This window comes from Pinus tabuliformis, chromosome 2_2 (genome assembly GCF_031772625.1).
Source record: "Pinus tabuliformis cultivar Carrire ecotype Pingquan chromosome 2_2, CPIR1, whole genome shotgun sequence".
In the NCBI taxonomy this organism is placed as follows: domain Eukaryota; kingdom Viridiplantae; phylum Streptophyta; class Pinopsida; order Pinales; family Pinaceae; genus Pinus; species Pinus tabuliformis.
In genome coordinates, this window is record NC_142300.1 from 1056391282 (window position 1) to 1056397281 (window position 6000).

Here is a 6000-nt window from a genome sequence, read left to right on the forward strand (position 1 = left end):
CTCACAAGCTAGCTCAAGCCAAACCTTAGCCTATTCTGCTGCTCTCCAGGCCCCTACTTCCTTGCGCAAAACCTGTGAGGATCAGCCCATATTTAATTGGGAAATCCTTCCTCCATAACTGCATAATCCAAACTTGGGTCCTTCTCTGATTGCATGCATGACCTGCACAACTAGGATCATCATACAATTCATAGTACATTGTCCCTGCACTCTAGTCTCAACTGGGTCTTTCTCTTAACTGACATGCATGAGTTTCTCATGAGGAAATCTTCAGTTAGTTAGAGTAGCACTAACGATGCACCAGTGCACCACCTCACTACTAGACCTCTACTAGTTCCACAAATAGTTAGAACTAGTTTATCTGTCTATAACTCAGTCAAATTGAGTTATTTAATTACAACTCAAATAAACTCGTTCTCGACCCCTAAAACTTAAGGAGAACATATACATGACTACAAAAAGACTTCTGACTTGAAATTCGTAAGCTTATTAAGTTAATTAAACTTAATTAATTATTTACAAGTTGCTATGAGAATAACATTCGATTTTAATTCTCAGTTTAATTCAAGGACAAATTAAACTGGAATTTCTTGTTGCCATTTCTCAACATGTGGAACTAGCATTTTACAAAGACCATTTTTCAACAAGGATTGTATGTTTAGTGTTACAGAAGAAAATTAATTAATAAAATATTAATAAAATAAATAATTAATAAACATTGATGAAAATTTCTTAATTATGAAGGGATAAGTCATTGGACATGACCATTCAGCTTTCATGGTCGTGTGCCCTAAATAGGCATTCACTGGTCACGAAGTTTGAATTGTCATGTCCAATGACTTATCCCTTTATAATTAATAAATTTTCATTAATGTTTATTAATTAATTAGTTATTTTATTATTAATTTAATTATTATTTATTAATTTATTAATTAATTTTATTCATAACATTGCCCTTCCCTTAGAGATGTTTTGTCCTCAAAACATGGGTAAGGTTGGGTATTGTTATCGGAATTGCTTTGTTACCCATGAAGTATCTTCTTCTAGAAGATTTTTCCATTTAATGAGGTATTTCTTGATAAATTTGGAACGTAATACTTTTTCCTTGGTAGCAAGAATGCCCTCTGTTTCTAAAACAATTTTTCCTTTGTCATCAACTTTGGGTATCTCTATTTGAGTTGATTGATTCAATCCTCGCATTTTTTTAGACACTATACATGAAACACATAATGGATCCCACAATTTTCTAGGAATTTCAATCTGTAAGCCACTTCACTTATTTTTTATTATTATTTGAAATGGTCCATAAAATTTTTGGGTCAACGTGTTCTTTCCTTGTTGCTTTAAATATAATTTCTTGTATGGTTGAAGTCTTATGAAGACCCAATCACCTTCTTTGAATTATCTCTTGAACGATGATGATCTACTTGTTTAAATTTTCTTTCAATATTTTAATGATTTTTTTATTTTCTTCTAACTGATTTTTCACTACTTGAACCTTAAAGTCACTTAATGCAAAGCCCTTCCATTTTGGAGGTTCATAAGCATATAAAGCTTGGAAATGGGTCATTTTAGCTAATGTATGGTAGGTGGAATTATACCACCATTCGTTTAGATGCAACCATTAAGACCATTTATTTTGCTTATTTGTTACAAAACAACGAAGATATGTTTCCAAACATTTATTAATTATTTATGTGTATCCATTTGTTTGTATATGATAAGTTGAACTCATGTTAAGGGATATTCCAACCTAGTTACAAAAATCCTTCCAAAATTTTCCTTTTAATTTTGTGTTTTTATTGCTCACAATAACCTTGGGGAGGCCATGTAATTTATAGATGTTTTTGCAAAAAACTTTTGCAATTTGTTTTGTTGAATCTGTCTTCTTAACTGCCATAAAATGTGTGTATTTTGTTGATCTATCTACCACAACAAATATTTTGTCCTTTCTGTTAGACATAGGCAACCCTTTGATGAAATCCATCAAGATTTCCTCTCATTTCTTATTTGGGATATGTAAGGGGTGAAGTAATCCTCGGGTTAGGACATTCTTATGTTTATTCCTTTGGTCAATGTCACATTCCACAATGAATTTTTGAATTTCTTTACTCATTCACTTCTAATAGAACGATTGACAAGTGTTATAATATGTCTTGAAGAACCCAACATGTCCTGCTGCAAGGGAACTAAGTGTTTCTTTTAGAGCCTTCATTTTAAGTTTCGAGGATGGAATTAGTTAAATTCTACCTTTATACCATGATATGTCATTTTTCCATTCAAAGTTTGGATGTTGATTGATATTTTCAATTATAGAGCAAGTGTTTGTGTCCTTGGCATATTCAAATCTGTTAAGTTATGGTATGTTCTATGCTTATAACAGTTTACTTCTTTTTCTTATTATATTCCACCGATTAGCAATCACATGTACATAAAGTAAAGTGCAGATAGAACATTAAACGATCGACAGAAAACAAGCCAAGACAAGAGACACAAGATGTGGCGGCTAGCCAGGGACAAACCCCACAATGTGTGGGGAAACCCTTTGATCAAATCTTCTTTTATCTTCAATAATTCATCAGAGAGAAATAGTACAATAAATCTGATTCATATCAGTAGTAGCAAACCCTAGATCAGCAGCATCAGCATTAGCGGCTTCATTATCAAACTAGGGCAGACGATATCTCACAAACCGACCGTCGGATTGACTTCATTCCACCACCAAAAGTTTTGGCTTTCAGAGGAGGTTTAGATGAACCTACAACGTAGTTCAGATGAGGAGATCTTCTAGGCCACGCAAGTCAATCTTTACTTCTGCAGTTGCAGCTTCAGTTTCAGCAGTTTCCGGCTTCAAACTAGGGTAGTCGATATCTTGCAAACCTTTCGTCGGATTGACTTCATTCCACCACCAAAAGTTGCGGCTTTCAAAGGAGGTTCAGATGAACCTACAGCGCAGTTCCAAAGAGGATATCTTCTAGGCCACGCAAGTCAATCTTTACTTCTGCAGTTGCAGCTTCAAATTCAACAGCTTCCGGCTTCACATGTGTGAGAGAGAGAGAGACCCATTTCAGCGCAATAGAGAAGAGACTCATATCTACGCAGTAGAGAGAGAGATGTGATGAGATGAGTGAGTCCAAATGAGGAAAAGTCCTCTTATATTTATACACAACGTTGGTGGGTGAATAGATGCGACTGTTGGGCTTCTGAGCCTACATGAGTTGTAGGTCGGCTTGATAATAATTCCATAATCAAAATAAATTCATATCTCCATGAATACTTATTGGAATCGGATGATCTTTATATCAATCCTACACCTCTCGACGAGAGGAATCTAATAAAAATATTATTAGCCATGAATAAGATGACCCACATGAAGTTTTGCCCTGGTTGCCAATTTTAACACTCCCTCTCAACCATGGAGAACTTCATCTGCAATCTGTCTATCGGTTGTTACTATTCATCCATCAAATGCACTACCTTGTACAGCCTGACCCTTGCCCTGCTCTGCTCTATTTTTCCTGTTCTGCTTAGTCTTGTTCTGCCCTACACTGATCTGTATTGTTTTGTTTTGTTCTGCTCTGCTCTTGCATTGTTCTGTTCTACTCTGCTTTTGTCCGAATTATGAAAAAGAAGAAATGATCGAGGATGTATCATACTGACTCAAAGTTAGTCTCAGAGTATGTACCACTGGTCCCAGACCAGTCTCAACCAACCCAAAGTCAGCGTCATAGTGAGTACAACTCCAATGGTCCCAGACCAATATCATCTTCCACTGACTCAAAGTCCGTCTCAGAGTATGTACCACTGATCCCAGATCAATGGAGGTCATCCTAGCGTAGGGAGTACGGTAGTTACAACGATGCGTCCATTGATACTACTATGGTCCCTAACTTCATTTCCCTGCTCATTGATCAGATGAGAGGTACTTCCCCTGAGTCCCAGACTACATGGGTAGGATGCCTCGACAGGAGAACTAATCAATTCTGTCCTCACAGGAGAACACATCAATCCTGCTACAATTTCCATGGAGAACACATCAATCCAGGCCTCACAGGAGAACACATCAACCCTGCTACAATTGCCATGCAGAACACATCAATCCAGGCCTCACAGGAGAACACATCAATCCTGCTATAATTGCCATGGAGAACACATCAATCCAGGCTACCATGGAGAACACATCAATCCAGGCCTCACAGGAGAACTAATCATCCTGCTACACAGGAGAGCGAATCATCTTGTTCCACAAGAGAGCGAATCATCTTGTCCCACAAGAGAGCAAATCATCTTGTTCCAGTGTGCACCACCAAGGGAGGGTGAGTCACCCTGTGGTCATATGTTGCTCCAGTAGGAACCGCAAGCCCTCAGAGCTCTCAGAGCTCAATGTATGCAACATGCAGGACCCTTGTACAAAGGTTTCTTGCCGACTCCAAGTCGTTTGGGAAAATCACAAATTAGATCTTTCCTCGGGGCTTTGACAAGGTGTATCAACATGTACATCATCTTAATGTGATAGAGCTTCCTTGCTCATCAACTTACCATATCCTAGATGATGTCTATCTGCTGGAGCAATTGACAATACGGGATTCCTCAATAATCGAATCCCACCTCTGGTTGTTACAGAGAATCACAGTGGTATCCAATGTAAATCCAAATAGCTCGTTGAAGAGCTTTCGCAACCAGAGTGCCTCACACGAGGTTATGCTAGCAACAATATATCCTGCTTCGGCGGTGCTCAAAGCCATCGACTTCTACTTCCTGCTCATCCAGGATATTGAAGCAGATCCCAAGGTGAAACAGTACCCGGAAGTGCTCTTACGGTCCACCACACTGCCTGCCCAATCAACATCAGTATATCCAAGTAATCTCACATCTCTGGCAGTGTATCTTAATCCATGAGAGTTTATGTCCTGAAGACATCTTAGAAGATTCCTGGCATCAATCCAGTGAGGCTCAACCAAATATCAGCTCACAATGCTAACTGCAAAAAATATGTTCGGACGGAGGTTCACCAAGAACATCAATGTGAATGAGTTTATGAAACTCAGAGGCATTTCCCAAATCTGGTCTGACATCACTACCATATAACTTCTAAAAGTTAAGATCCTCGAGGTAGTCACAGGCTTGCAGTCCATCATACAAAATCTTTCCAATATCTTTACCACATATTTCCCTTGAGATAGGAAAATTTCCCTTGGCTTTTGCCACACTTCAAGTCCTTGGTCCTTCATTTCAAATTCAAAAGCCATCTCCCTCTTACATTTGTGAATGAGAGGGTTTGCACCTGTTAGAAAGAGGTCATCCACATACAACACCAGTATGAGAGGCTTGTCATCTTCAACCTTAAAGTGAAGGTTAGGATCAGCTTCAGTCCTAATGAATCCCAGCTTCATCAAGTAGTTATCGATCCTCTCATACCATGCTCGAGGTGCTTGCTTCAGCCCATAGAGAGCCTTCTTCAACCTGCATACATGCGATTTTCAATCATAAATCTCAAATCCTTCAGGTTGCTCCACATAGACCTCTTCTTTGATAGAACCGTGCAAGAACGCGGTCTTAACATCCATCTGATGTAGGTTCCATCCTTGTGAAGCCACAAGGGCTATGATCAAGCGGATGGTTGTATATCTGGAAACAGGTGCAAATATCATAGTCTATACCTCCCTTCTGGGATAAACCACGAGCAACAAAATGAACCTTATACTTTTCCATACTTCCATTTGTTGCATGCTTTATCTTGTAAAGCCATTTTGAAGTAACAATTGTCTTGTCCAGGGTCTGGGAACTACTTCCCAGACATCATTCTCCATAATAGACTCATATTCTATGGTCATAGCATCCTTCCATAGTTAATGCTTGATGACATCTGAGAATGATGAAGGTTCATTTTGTATGATCGTGCTCATGATGGTCAGGTATCCCTGATACCTGTTAAGTTTCTTACTTTGACGGAAGGTTCCTCAGGGTGCAGCATGTCCTTCAGCATCATCAAGTATCCCC